Genomic DNA, 15,752 nt, shown 5'->3' on the forward strand with positions numbered 1-15,752 from the left:
TTTTAATTGAAATATAGCTGAGTTACAATATTATATTAGTTTTAGGTGTACAACATAGTGATTTAGTATTTTTATAGATTATACTCCATTTAAAGCTATTACAAAATAATGGCTATATTTCCCTATGCTACACAATATATCCTTGTTATTTATTTATTTTATACATAGTAGTTTGTACCTCTTAATTCCCTATTCCTATTTGTCCCTCCCCCTTCCCTCTCTCCTCTGGTAATTACTAGTTTGTTCTCTATATCTGCGAGTTTGTTTTTGTTTCATTATATTCCTTTGTTTGTTTTATTTTTTAGATTTCAAATATATGTGATATCATACGGTATTTGCCTTTCTCTGTATGACTTATTTCACTAAGCATAATACCTTCTAGGTCTATCCACATTGTTGTAAGTGGCAGAATCATTGTTGTAAGTGGCAGAATTTCATTCTTTTTATGGCTGAGTAATACTCCATTCTATATATATATATATATATATATATATATATATATATATATATATATATATATATATCTATCTCACTAATTCTTATTCTTAAACCAATCATTTTTGATGGTGTTTGGGTTGCTTCCGTATCTTGGCTATTTTAAATAATATAGCTATGAACACTGGGATGTATGTATCTTTTCAAATTACTGTTTTTGTTTTCTTTGGAGATATACCCATGAGTGAAATTGCTGGATCATATGGTAGTTCTATTTTTAGTTTTTTGAGGAACCTCCATACTGTTTTCCATAGTGGCTGCACCAATTTACATTCACACCAACAGTGTACAAAGGTTCCCTTTTCTCCACATCCTTGCCAACCTTTTTTATTTGTAGACTTTTTGATAATAGCCACCGTATGTCTTTTGATTGGAGCATTTAGTTCATTTACAAATAAAGTGATTTAATTTTAAATTTAATTAAATTTAAGATTTAAATTTAAAGCCATTAAAATTTACACAGTAAAGTATATATCTCTGAATTTACCTGTATATCTCTTCTTCCACCATTTAAGAATTTATACAAAGATTTAGATATAGGAGAGAAAAAACAAAGCTCGTATTAGGCAATGAGTTTGTATCATCAGGTCAGAGGTCAGATTTTTTTAAGCTCATATAAAGAAAGTATGATTTAGAGAGAGTGTTGATAGTCCTGATCCAGAACGAATTGATTGAAAGGTGCTGTGCGGTTGGTAAAATATTTTGATATGAGACAAATGTTGCTCAAACTATGCTCTCCAACTTGGTAGGTAATTTTGAGACTAGTAAAGGAAAGAAACCAAAATAGTTCAGATGTTAAATAACTCTATCATTTATTAAAATAAATGCCACTCATCATTGTAAGATATACAATATTTCAGAGGGTGCTTGATAGAACACTGAATATTCTAATATCCACTGTTTGGGCTTGTTTTGATTGTCCCTGGATAACCAATTTAAAAGATGATAATTATTAAAAGTTAAATTATTACAAGAACACTGGTTGGCTCATTTAGTTGGGTTAGGCCAATTTAGTAAATATTTAGGCCCTTGGATAGATATTGCTAACTCATCAATATCTGAGCCTCCTGTACTTTGAGGCACATACAGGAACACATTGACTTGAACGCTTGTAGTTTTACATGGGCCTCTGACTAGTTCTCGACAATATGGCAAGTGAAATGATGTGTGTTACTTCTTCTCCAAAGTATTTAAAGTTCAGTATGAGACTCTCTACATCCCTCATGTGTTATCAGGAAATCGTAAAGAAATCTTTGGTTTAACATGGTAGGGTCAAACCTTGCAGTAATACCTAGTCAGTTCTAACTAATATAAACTCATATGCTCTAAAACTGTGATATGGTCACATATAAGATGATATTAGTATGTAAATATTCAAATATGGTTATAGTCAGTGTAAATCACAACTCATAATTTTAATTAATACCTAGAGTAGTATATAAAATTGGAAATCTATTTGTTTTCATCTCTGCATAATGGAGAAAACAATCAAGAAATGTATGCTGTAACATCTTTAGTTTATACTCTTCCTGATATTTAATGTTAATATATACAATCCTACAAAGTTATTTCTATTTTTAGTGAAAATATCAATGCTGCCATTCATCTCTCAGAGTGGTCTGTGTTGAGCACACAATTCATGTTTTTCATTGGGAAGGTGAAGATGTTATCACTTTAGAGAGGTTTTTTCCTACAAAAGTAATATTAGAATTAGTCATTTTATCAATTTGGCTTGGATTTAGCTCTGTGTAGCAGAAAACCTTACTTAAAGTGGTTTAAAATAGAAATTATTCATTTTTGTGAAAAATCAGTTACAGTCGACTTAATGATGAATTGATTGGTATCTCTAATTCTGTTATCCCTTTATTTTTATCAGTAGAATTCTGCCACAACTCTGAACAATAAGGCATCATTCAACATAGGCAGAATGGAGGTAAGTGTGTGTTGTTGGAGGGGTGGGGGAAGAGTGGCATCAACCATTTCTGATCCCTCTCCTCAGAGATTTTTTAGAACACTTTCCCTTTCTCTACCCCCAAACTTTTCTATCCATTATTGCCCTGAAGATTATGCTTATCCCCAGCCATAGTAAGATTGGAAAAAAGAGCATTTACAGTTCCTGGACTCTTTTTTTTTAATTGATATATAATTGACCATAACATAGTGTTGTATAACATGTTGGTGATACATTTATATATTCCAATATAATTACTACAGTAATATTAGCTAACACCTTTATCATGGCACACTTTTATCATTTCTTTTTTGGGTTGAGAAGAGTTAGTCTCTTAGCAACTTTAAAGTTTATGATATAGTATTGTTGACTATAATCAGTATGTTGTGCATTAGCTCCCCCGAACTTATTTACCTACTAGGTGTAAGTTAGTACTCTTAAACAGCATCTCCCTAATTCCCCCAGCCCCTCGTTACCATTTCTCTGTTTTCACAAGTTCAGTTTTCTTTGAGATTCCACCTATAAATGTTACCACACAATATTTCCTTTCTCTGTCTGACTTACCTCACTTAGGATGCCTTCAAGTTCCATCCATGTTGTGGCAAACGGCAGAATTTCCTTCTTTCTCAGGGTTGGATAATAATTCATCGTATATATACCACATCTTCTTTATTCATCTGTAATTGGACCCTTAGGTTGTTTCTATAGCTTGGCTAATATAAATAATGCTGCACTGAACATGGGTGTGCAGATATCCCTTCGAGGGATAGTGATTGAAATTGAAATTGATTTCAATTTCTTTCGTTATATACCAAGGAGTGGGATTTCAGGATCATATGGTAATTAAATTTTTGATCTTTTGTGGAACCTCCATGGTGTTCCAATAGTGGCTGCACAATTTACATTCCCACCAACAGTGTTCAAGGGTTCTCTTTTCTCCACATCATTACCAACATTTGTTTTTTTAGGTTTTTTTCCCTCCAGCTTTATTGAGATATAATTTTTATATATCACTGTATAAGTTTAAGGTATATGTCATAATGGTTTGACTTAAATTTAGTGTTAAATATTTACTGGTATAAGTTTATAGTTAGCATCCATCATCTCACATAGATACAATACGGAGAAGACAAAACAAGAAAAAATAATTCCTTGTGGTGAAAACTCTTAGGATTTACTCTCTTAACAATCGTCATATATACGATACAGCAGTGTTAACTAGAGTCATCATGTTGTGCATTACATCCCTAGTACTTATTTATGTTGAAACTGGAGGTTTGTAACTTTTGACCACCTTTCTCCTATTTCCCCTCTCCCTACCCACTGCCTCTTCTGGTGACCACAAATCTGATCTCACCTTCCTTTTTTTTTTTTTTTTTTTTTTTTTAAGATTCCACATATAAGTGAGATCATACAGTGTTTGTCTCTCTCTGTCTGACTTATTTCATTTAGTCATTCTTGGCTCCGTCATCATAAATTAATTGACCGTATATGTGTGGGTTTATTTCTGGGCTTTCTACTCTGTTCCATTGATCTATGTGTCTGTTTTTGTGCCTGTACCATACTGTTGTGGCTACTAAAGCTTAGTAATCTAGCATGAAATAAGGCATTATGATGCTTCCAATTTGTTCTTTCTCAGGATTGCTTTGGCTATGGGAGCCCTTTATAGTTCCAAACAAATTTCTGGATAGTTTGTCCATTTCTGTAAAAAACATTGGAATTTTGATTGGGAATTCATTAAATCTATAGATCACTTTTGAGTAGTATAGACATTTTCAAAATATTAATTCTTTCAATACAGGAACATGGATCTTTCCATTTTGGGGGGTCTTCTTCAATCTCTTTTTATCAATGTTTTATCATTTTTAGTGTGCAAGTCTTTCACCTCCTTGGTTAAATTTACTTCTAAGTATTTTTATGCTATTACAAATGGGATTGCTTTCTTAATTTCTTTCAGGTAATGTGTTGTTAGTGTACAGAAATGCAATCATTTTCTGTATGTTCATTTTGTACGCTGCAATTTTACTGAATTTATTAGTTCTAACGGTTTTTAGTAGAGTTTATCATCTGCAAACAGAGAAAATTTTACTTCTTCCAAGCAAATATGCATGCCTTTCATTTTCTTGACTAATTATTCTGGCTAGGACTTCTAGTACTATGTTGAACAGAAACTTTCTAGTTCATGGAAACGTCAAGTGAGTTTGAGATTTTTCTTGTTTCTGAATGTGTTTGTTTATCAATATAAACTTCCCTCTCAGAAATCCTTTTGCAACATCCCATAGGTTTAGCTATGTTATGCTCCCATTTTTGTTTGTTTCAAGATATTTCTTGATTTGCCTTTTAATTTCTTATTTGACCCATTGGTTGTTCAGGCTTATATTTTTTAATTTCCACATATTTGTGAATTTTCCAGGTTTCCTCCTCTGATTGATTTCTAGTTTCATATCATGTGGTCAGAAAACACACTTAGAATGATCTCAATTTGTTAAGACATATTGTGTAAAGATCACCTACTCATGTGATCTTTCCTGGAGAATGTTCTGTGTGCGTTTGAGAAGAATGTATTTTCTACTGTTGTTGGGTAGAACGTTCTTTATGTGTCTATTAGGGCATCTCATCTAAAGTATCCTTCAAATCCATTATTTCCTTATTTAATTTGTCTGGATGATCTCTCCATTGTTTAAAGCCAGGTATTGAAGTACTCTACTATCACTGCATTGCTGTCTCTTTCTCCCTTCATTTCTGTTAATGATTGTTTAATATACTTAGGTGCTCCATTATTAGAGAGTATATATTTACAATTGTTATCTCCTTCTGATAAATTGACCCCTTTATCATTTATATAATGACCTTCATTGTCTCTTATGATAGTTTAACTTAAAGTCTCTTTTCTCTGAAAAGTATAGCTACCCTGTTCTCTTTGGGTTTCTATTTGCTTGAAATATCTTTTTTTCATCACTTTACTTTCAGCTTGTGAGTATATTTAAAACTGAAGTACGTCTCCTGTAGGCAGCATATAAATGGGTCTTGTTTGTAATACATTCAGTCTCTCTATGTCTTTTAATTGGAGAATTTAAACCAGTAATATTTAAAGTTATTATTGATAGATAAAGACTTCCTATCGTTATTTTGTTCACTGCTCTCTGATCGTTTTGTAATTCCTTAGTTTCTTTCTTCCTTTCTTGCTGATTTTTTTTTCTGTTAGTTGGTGATATTTTGAAGTGGTTTGCTTTGACTCTTTTCTCTCTACCACTTGTATGTCTATTTTAGGTTTTTGCTTGGTGGTTACCATGAGTCTTTAATAAATCAGCTTATAGGTTTATAACCAGCTATTTTAAGCTGATAACAACTTCACTGCACAAGAAAGTTTTACCCATTTACTTGCCACCCCCACAGATTTTTAAATTTTTATTTTATTTTGGAGCATAGTTGATTAACAATGGTGTGCTAGTTTCAGGTGTACAGCAAAGTGATTCAGCTATACACATATATGTATCTATTCTTTTTCTAATTCTTTTCCTATTTAGGTTATTACAGAATATTGAGCAGAGTTCCCTGGGCTCTGTGGTAGGTCCTTGTTGGTTATGTATTTTAAATATAGCAGTGTATACATGTCAGTCCCCAACTCCCAATCTATCCCCACCCAATTTATGTTGAGTTCCCAATTTTCATCTTTTTATATTGTTTCCATTAATATAATATTGGAGATATACCTATTTTCAAAACTTTCTTCTGTTGGCCTATATGGTAGATTTCAAAGTGACTTATACACTACCATGGCAGTATGAGAGTGTTTTGAATTTGACTACATATTTACCTTACCAGTAAATTTTATATTTTTGTATGTTCTTGTGTTACTCATTAGCATATTTTTGTATTACCTTGAAGATCTTTCTTTAGCATTTCTTGTATGGCACCTGTACCTGGATGGACATCTGTCGCCCTAGATTTAAGAATTTTTAGCCATTATTTAACTGAAGTTTCTTTCCCTTTCTCCCTCTCTTCTCCTTCTGGGACTCCCATAATGTTTCTGTTGATCTGGTCCCAAGCTCACATAGGCTTTCTTCACGCTTTTTCCTGCTAGTTTCTTTATTTTCCTCTGATTAATTATATAAGGAAACGTCTTCAAGCTCACAGATTCTTTCTATTGCCTGATTGAGACTTCATTTGAAGCTGTGTATTGCATTTTTCATTTTATTTATTGTATTCTTCATCTCCAGAATTTATTTTTGGCTCTCTTTTTTATAAATTCTATTTTTTATTGAATTTCTTATTTTAGTCATGTATTATTTCCTGAGTTCATTGATTTGTCTATCTGTGTTGTCCTGAATCTTGCTGAGCTTCCTTAAAATTGTTTTCAATTCTTTCTCAGATAATGTGCAGATTGTATCCTTGGGTCAGTTGTTGGAGTATTACTGATATCTCTTCATCTGAGGGCACATTCATCTCTTTCAGTCTTTCTGGATTGACTTTAGTAAGGAAAGATATTCACCTGGAGGTGGCTGTAAGGGTACTAGCTGGGTGGGATGCAGCATCTTTTGTTCCTGGGGAGTCACAGTGGCATAGTCCCCATGCCACTCTGCTGGTTGAGATTGATGTTGGCCAGATGGTGGGGGGGGGGGGTCTTTTTGGCCAAGGCTGCAGAGGACCTGCAGGTGGGAATGGCAGGTAGGGCTATTCAGATCTTCAGATGCTGAGGTCTTCCTCTTCTTTCTTTTTTCTTTTTTTTTTTTATGTTCGCCCATGGGAGGAAGTTATATCCAAGGGGATCCTTCTTGGAGAATGGGTTGGCATGCTGAAGCTCAGAATCCACAAAGCAGTATTGGAGCCAGGATCCTAGCATCAGGCATATGTGGAACTACCACAGTGCCTGGGTCCTGATGCACAGGTGCATTTGCTATGACTGTGGCACTGGTGTCTAGGATAAGGGTGTGTGCAGATGTCCTGCAGAACCAATACCTGGGTTTCAGGGGATTACCGCTGTGAATCCAGCTGGTGAGGGTGGGGGGATTGCAGCAGTGTCACATGCCCTGGGATGAGAAGTTGCAGTGGTGACTTGGACCCAGAAGGCAGGGTGCAGTAATAGCACAGCTGGGGGACAGTAGTATGTCAAAGTCTCAACTCTGGTCCCAGGGGTCAGTCACAGGATAGCAGCAACACAATTCACATGGTAGTCTGTTAAAGCTACATGTCAGGACCTGGGGTGCTGGGCATAGAGCAGTGGCAGCATGGCTCTGGTAGTGACAGTTCAGAGCCACAACTTAGGACCTGGGGGTAGGGTCCAGATCGGTGGCAGTTCATTCTCAGTAATAATGTGTCAGCACCTCAACCTGCCATGGGGGTAGGGCTCTGGTTAGTGGCAGCTCCCCCTGGCAAGAATGGGTCACAGATGTAACCTGGAACCCCAGACGGTGGGGCTTAGGGCAGCAAGAGCCCTTCTCAGCAATGACAGCTTAGCATCTTAATCTTGGATAAGGGGTGGTGTTCAGGGCAGTAGCAGCACCCTTGGCAATGGCTACTCAGAGCTGCAACCTGGAAAGTGGTGGGTGGGTGGGCGGTAGGGAGGCAGCAGCATGGTGCTGATTGATAATGGCAGTTGAAACATGACTTAGGACTCAAGGAGTGAAGCCCAGGGCAGCAACAGCAGCTCCTCCAATAAAGATTTGGCACTGCAACCTGGAACCCAGTGGATGGGGCTGAATCGATTGTGATTCTGTATTATCTCTGTGATTCTGTTAGTCTTTCTATTTTTATCAGCAGAACGCTGACACAACTCTGAAAATGAAGGCATTATTCAACATAGGAATTAAGAATGGAGATGTGTTGGGGGCCAGGGGAGGAGTGATATCAATCCTTTCTGATCCCTCTCATTGGAGATTTTCCAGAACCCCGTGCTTTTGCCCCCCACCCCAAACTTTTCTGTATATTACTGTCCAGAACAGTATCAAAAACCTACTCACAGCTGTAATAATACTGGAAATAAGAGCATTTACATTTCCTGGCTCTCTTCTAAAAGCCAGTAAGGGAAAAGTTGGTCGGGACATGTTTTCTGATCAGTCAAATTAGAATATCTGCTGTAACTATTATTTAAACATTCATATGTCAGTCTCTGTAATAGACACCATTTAATCTGCTGGAAGCCATTCAGTGTGAGAAGTTTTACCTGGCTTCACAAATGGGCAGAGGCTTAAAGAACTACTCGCCCAAAGTTACTTGCCCAAAGTCACAGAAAGTGTAATGTATATGGATGAAGAGCCAGTGAACTCCAATACTAAAATACTATTTCAAACTTTAGCTCTCAAGTCTCAAACTTTAGCCATATTGGAATACAGAGAGTTTCTACTTAAAGGAAGTTTTATATATACATGCCACCTAAAACAGTGTATTGAAGTATTATTTTTCTTCATGTACTCTGCTAGCTCAAGTAGGCTTATCATGATCAAAACAAAATTTTAAAAATCACATTATTAACACAAAAAACATCAGACGCTCTTGCTATGGTACTCAGGAGAACTTCATTCTCTGACCTTTAAACATAGTAATAATATATATTTCTTCAGGGTTTTTCAGTTTCCATGATGATCAGATCATAGCCACATTTCAGTCATAGCTATTCTATCTCTTATTGCAGGTCCTTCATAAACCTATTTGTCTGCTGTATTAGTTTTTCTGCAAACTCAGTTACGCTTATACACTCAAAATTGCACTTCTAACACTACTAAGTATTTCATCTCTCTTCATATAACAGCTGCTTGGGTGCTAGTGTCATTTAGGGTTTCTCTCAAGTCCAACCCAGAAAAGATGCATTCTGAAGATTGATCTTTGGATTCAGTAGTGTTTGAACAAAAGACACTTCCTGTGAGCATGCTAAACTCAAGGAGTAAGTCAACTTAGGTGGCCAATTACCCATTGTGTAAGAGTGAGGATACCCATTGTGTAAGAGTGAGGAAAAATATGAATCCTCTATAACATGATCTCGGAAGAGTAAGAAAAACGCCTTAACCAAGCAAATATCTCTTACTTGTGAAGTTTTTTTTATAGACTGATCAGTACTTACAGAGAGATGTTAGTTTCTTTTGTTCTAAACTGTATGATAATGTTCATAAGTCAACGAGAAAATCATAGTGCAAATCTTTACACTGTTTTAATATCCCACATTTCCACATTTCCTACATATTGATTGGCATCTTTACAACAGATTTTTGGAATTGGATAATAACAACATGAGCATTTTGACAGTATCATGCAGCAGAAAGTTTCCAGCACATGTACACAACCTAAATCTCAATTCCCTTTCCCTTCCAGCCTCATTCATTACTCAGTCAATGTATTTTGACACTATTCACTTCCCTTCTGTTGACCTTTACACGTGTCCATTGGAATTCTTCTCTCTCCCTCATTCATTACCAATATTGTTTATTGAACGTATAATATGTGCCAGTTATTGGGCTAAGATTTAAGTATAGAGAAAGAATTTAAACAGGAAAACTCACACATGGAGGAGGGGGTTTTAGGTTCAGTTAAGTGTTATAAGTGAAATCATAAAGGTTTGTATGAGGTGCCTATGGGGTAAAAGAAAAGAGTACTCCCATAGTTTTAGAAGAGAATAGATGAGATATCATATGGTGATAACAAATGATCTGTGATTTACTCCTCTTTAAATTTTCCTAGGTTTACTGAGATATAATTGACATACAACATTCTGTAAGTTTAAGATATGCAGTGAATTAATGTAATACATATGTATTATAAAATAATTAACACAGGGTTAGTTAACACCTCCATCACCTCACATAATCACATTTCTGTTTTGTGGCAAGATCACGTAGATTTACCTTTTTGCAACTTGCAAAAATATAACAGACTTATTAATTAAAATTACCTGCAGTATATTAGATATCCCAAATGTGTTTGTCTTATAACTAGAAGTCTGTACCCTTTGACCAATATCTCCCATTATCCCCAGGCAACAACTACTCTAACCTCTGTTTCTGTGAGTTCTTTGTTTTTGTTTTGTTTTGTTTTTAGATTCTATATATAAGTGCTGGTATATTTTTCTTTCTCTGTCAGACTTATTTCACTTATCATAATGCCTTCAAGGTCCATCTATGATGTTACGAAGAGCAGTATTTCATTTGTCCTCATGGCTGAATAGTATTCTATTCTTTTTTATCCATTTTTTCATTGATGGATACTTAGGCTGTTTCTATATCTTGGCCATCGTGAATAATACTGCAATAATCATGGGAGTTCAGATAACTCTTCGAGATCAACTTTTTATTTCCTTTGGATATATATGCAGAAGTGGGATTGCTAGATCATATGGTAGTCCTATTTTTAATTTTTTGAGATATCTCCATACTATTTCATTTCCATAGGGGCTGTACCAATATACATTCCCACCAACAGTGCATAAGGGTCCTCTTTTCTTCACATCCTTGCCAACACTTACATCTTGTCTTTTTGATGATAGCCATTCTAACAGGTGTGAGATGATATCTTATTGTGGTTTTGATTTGCTTATCTCTTCTGATTAGAGATGTTGAGCATATTTTCATGTACCTGTTGGCTATTTGTATATCTTCTTTGGAAAGATATATATTCACTTCCTTGGCCCCTTTTTAAATTGTATTGTTTTTCTGCTATTGAGTTATACGAATTATTTACATATTTTGAATATTAAACTCATCAGATATATGATTTATAAATATTTCCACCTATTCAATAAATTGACTTTTCATTTTGTTGATTGTTTCATTTGCTGTGCAGAAGCTTTTTGGTTTGATGTAGTCCCACTTATTAATTTATGCTTTTGTGGCTTGTGCTTTTGTTACCATATATAAAAATCGTTGCCAAGAGCAATGTCTCAAATCAGTTTTGCTCATTTTCTTCTAGGAGTTTTATGATTTTAGGTTTTATGTTTGAGTCTTTAATCCATTAAGAGTAAGGTTTTGTGAATGGTGTAAGCTAGAGGTCCAATTTTACGTTTCTGCATATGTTTATCTAGTTTTCCTAAAACTATTTGTTGAAAAGACCATACTTTCTACATTTAGTATTCTTGGCTCTGTTGTGAAATGTTAGTCAGTCAATTGAATATGCATGGGTTTATTTTGGGGCTCTTGATTCTGTTCCACTGGTCTATGTCTATCTTTATCCCAGTATTTTACTTTTTTATTACTATAGCTTTTTAGTATAGTTTGAAATGAAGAAGTGTGATGCCTCCTGCTTTTTTTCTTTCTCAGGATTGCTTTGGCTATTAGAAGTTTTTGTGGTTACATAACAAATTTTAGGGTTTTTTTTTTTTTTTTAAGGAAAAATACCATTGGAATTTTGATGGTACTGCATTGAGTCTATAGATGGCTTTGGGTAGTGTGGACTTTTAAACAATATTAATTTTTCTGATTCCTGAACATAGACTATCTTTCCACTCTTGTGTCTTCAACAATTTTCATCAAAGGCTTGTAGTTTTCAGTGCACAGACCTTTCACCTCCTTGTCTAAATTTATTCCTAAGGATTTTTATTGTTTTTAATGTTATTAAAATTGAATTGAATGAGATTACTTTATTTCTTTCTTGATGGTTCCTTGTTGTTATATAGAAATGCAACTAGTTTTTGTATACTGATTTTGTATCCTGTGACTTTGTTGAATTTGTTGATTAGTTCTTACAGTTTTTTGGTGAAGTCTTTAGAATTTTCCATACATAAGATCATATCATACACAAATATAATTTTCTTTCTTTCTTTCTGATTTGGATGTCCTTCATATATTTTTCTTGCCTGATGGCTCTGGGTTGGACTTCTAGCACTATATTTAATAGGTATGGTAAGAGTGGCACACTTGTCTTATTACCGATCTTAAAGGAAAAGCTTTTAATCTTTCATTGTATGATGGAGTATGATGTTAGTTGTGGGATTGTCATATAGTACCCTTATATTACTCAGGTATGTTGATTCTATACCTTTTTAAAATCTATTTATTGTAAAAGGTGTATTTGTCAAATGCTTTTTCTGTATCTATTGAGATGATCATACGATTTTAATTTTTCTATTAATGAACACATTTATTGATTTGCATATGTTGAAACAACCTTGTATCCCAGGGATAAATCCACTTGATCATAGTATATGAGTCTTTTAATATGCTATTGAAGTTGGTTTGCTAATATTTCACTGAGGATTTTTACATATATAGTAATCAGGTATATTGGTTTGTAGTATACTTTTCTTCTAGTGTCCTTATTTGGCTGTGGAATCAGGGCAATGCTGTTCCAGTGAAAGGATTTTAGGAGTGTTCCCACTTCTTCAAGGTTTTTTGGAAGAGTTTAAGAAGAACTGGCATTAGTTCTTCTTTAAATGTTTGGTAGACTCACCAGGGAAACCATGTGGTCCTTGGCTTTTGTCTTGGGAGGTTTTTGAATACTCATTCAACCTCCTTACTCATTATAGGTCTATTCATATTTTCTATTTCTTCATGATTTAACCTTGTGAGGTTGTATGTCTATAGGAATTCATCCATTTCTTTTAGGATAATCAAATGGTTGGTGTATAATTATTCATGATAATATCTTATTAACCTTTGTATTTCTATGCAGTCAGTTTTAATGTACCCCTTTCATTTCTCATTTCTATAAATTTGAGGGTTTTTTCTTAGTCTAGCTAAAGGTAGTTAATTTTATTTATTGTCTCAAAAAACTGGTCTTAAGTTTTATCTTGTCTTTGTTTTTGGTCTCTTTTTCTGCCATGATCTTTATTTCCTTCCTCCTGACAGGGTCTAGATTAGTTTGTTCTTGCTTTTCTAGTTCTTTCTTTGAGGTATAAAGTTAGGTTGTTTAGTAGACATCCTTCTTTTCTCTCAATATTGCTTTACATTTCCCTCTTAGAACTCCTTTTGCAGCATCCCATGTTTTGATATGTTGTGTTTTTATTTTTGTTGGTGTCAAGATACTTTTGATTGCCCCTTTGATTTCTTCTTTGACTCATTGGTTATTCAGTATTGTATTGTTTAATTTCCACATATTTGTGAATTTCGTACCATCATGGTAGGAAAAGATACTTCGTGTAATTTTAATCTTCTTGTGTTTGCTAAGACTTGTTTTGTGACCTATCAGATGACATATTATGGAGAATGTTCCACGTGCACTTGAGAGGAAAGTGTATTCTGCTAGCTATTGGATGAAATGTTTTCTTGTCTGTTAGATCCACTTGGTAAAGTCTATTTCAGGTCCACCAAGTACTTGTTGATTTTCTATCTGAATGATCTATCTATATTGAAAGGTAGAGTGACGTTCCCTACTATTATGGTGGTGGTGTCTATTTCTCCCTTCAGAGCTGTTTATTTGCTCAGTATATTTAGGTGCTGCAGTGTTGGGTTCATATATATTTATGATATATTCTCTTGTTGAATTGACCCCTTTACATATACAGTGACTTTATTTGTCTCTTGTTACCATTTTTGGTTTAAGTCAATTTTGTCTCTTACAAGTATAGCTATTCCTACTCTTGGTTTCCACTTGCATGCAGTACCTTTGTTATCTCTTCACTTGGAGCCTATAAGAGTCAGCCTTAAAGCTGAAGTGAGTCTCTTTAGGTAGCATATAGTAGGGTCTATTTTGTTTTTAATCTCTCCAGCCACTCCACGTATTTTGATTGAAGAATTCAATCCCTTTACATTTAGAATAATTATTGCTAGGTAAGCCCTTACAAATGTCACCTTATTAACTGTTTCAGGCTACAGGTAGATCCCTTGCTGCTGCTTCTTGCTGCGTTTCGTTGTGATTGGTGATTTTCTATTGTGGTATGCTTCCACTGCCTTCTATTTATCTTTTATGAATCTACTGTAGGGTTTGTTTTATGGTTTCCATGAGCCTTACAAACAATGTTTTACAACAACAAACAGTCTGTTTTATCCTGATAACAATTTAACTTCAGCTGCAATCAAAACTTGACTTTTTAACACCCCCTTTTATGTTTTTGAGGTCACAATTTACATCTTTTTATACTGCATATCCATTAACAAATTGTTGAATATATTTGACACCTAACATTGTGTAAATTTAAGGTGTAAAATATATATTAATTTGATATATTTATATCATGTAATATCATGGCCATTCTTGGCAATTTAGCACCTTTATCACATTACATAATTATCCCTTTTTTAGTAGTCATAATAATTAAGTTCTAGTCTCTTTGCAGGTTTGATAAATATATATGATATTGCTGTCTATATTCATTATACTGTGCATTATATCTCTACAGCGTAGCTGTTACTCATTGCAAATTTGTACCCTGAAACATCATCTGTCTTACCCACCCCCACCAGTAGTCACTATTTTACTCTCTGTTTTTACAGGTTTGACTTTTTTAGATTACACATATTATTGATATCATACAGTACTTGTCTTTCCTCTCTCGGACTTATCTCAGCATAATGTGCTCAAGGCCCATCCAAATGGACCAAAAGGTGTATACCTGTAGCAAATGGCAGGTATACACACACACACACACACACCACATAACATCTTCTTCATCCTTTATCTGGCAGTGGGCATTTAGGTCGATTTCATATCTTGGCTATTGGGACTAATGATGCAGTGTACATGAGAGTGCATATATCTCTTGGAAATCCTGTTTTCATTTCCTCTGCATATACCCAGAAGTGGTATTGCTGTATCATATGGTAGGTCTATTTTTAATTTTTGAGGAAACTTTATATTGTTTTCCATAGTTGTTGGATCAATTTATATTCTCACCAAAGTGAACAAAAGATCCCTTTTTACCAAATTTTTTCCAGCACCTGTTGTGTCTCATCTTCTTGACGGTAGCCACTGTAACAGCTGTGAGGTGATATCTCATTGTAAGTTGGATTTGCATCTCCCTGATGTTCAGTGATGTTCTGCACCTTTTCATGTGCCTGTTGTCCATTTGGATATCCTCTTTGGGAAAGTGTTTACTTAGTTATTCTGCCCATTTTTAATCAGGTTGTATATTGTTTTTTGGTTGTTGTTATTGAGTACAGTTGACCCTGAAACAATGTGGGGGATAAGGGCACTGCCCCTCTGCCTAGTGGAAAGTCTGTGTATAACTTATAGTCGGCCCTCCATATATGTGAGTCTGCCATATCCACAGTTCCTGTGCACTAATGGGTTCAACTAATCATGGATCGTGTAGTACTGTAGTAGTTACTACGGAAAAAAATCCATGAATAGGTCGACCTGCACAGTTCAAGTTTCAACTGTATATGAGTTATTTATATATTTTAGAAATTAACCCCATTATCCGATATATAGTTTGCAAAACTTTTCT

General features: G+C 34.7%; 1 long non-coding RNA gene across 1 annotated transcript in view; it reads left to right on the plus strand.

Moving 5' to 3' along the window:
• Positions 1-15,752, plus strand: part of LOC309633184 — a 1,005,718-nt gene that overhangs the window by 772,377 nt on the left and 217,589 nt on the right. The window contains exon 4 of the long non-coding RNA XR_014247367.1: positions 2,372-2,428. This is a non-coding gene — a long non-coding RNA (uncharacterized lncRNA). The remainder of the gene's footprint in view (positions 1-2,371; positions 2,429-15,752) is intronic.

Source organism: Balaenoptera borealis, assembly GCF_965194805.1.
Source record: "Balaenoptera borealis genome assembly, chromosome: 8".
Classification (NCBI taxonomy): Eukaryota; Metazoa; Chordata; class Mammalia; order Artiodactyla; family Balaenopteridae; genus Balaenoptera; species Balaenoptera borealis.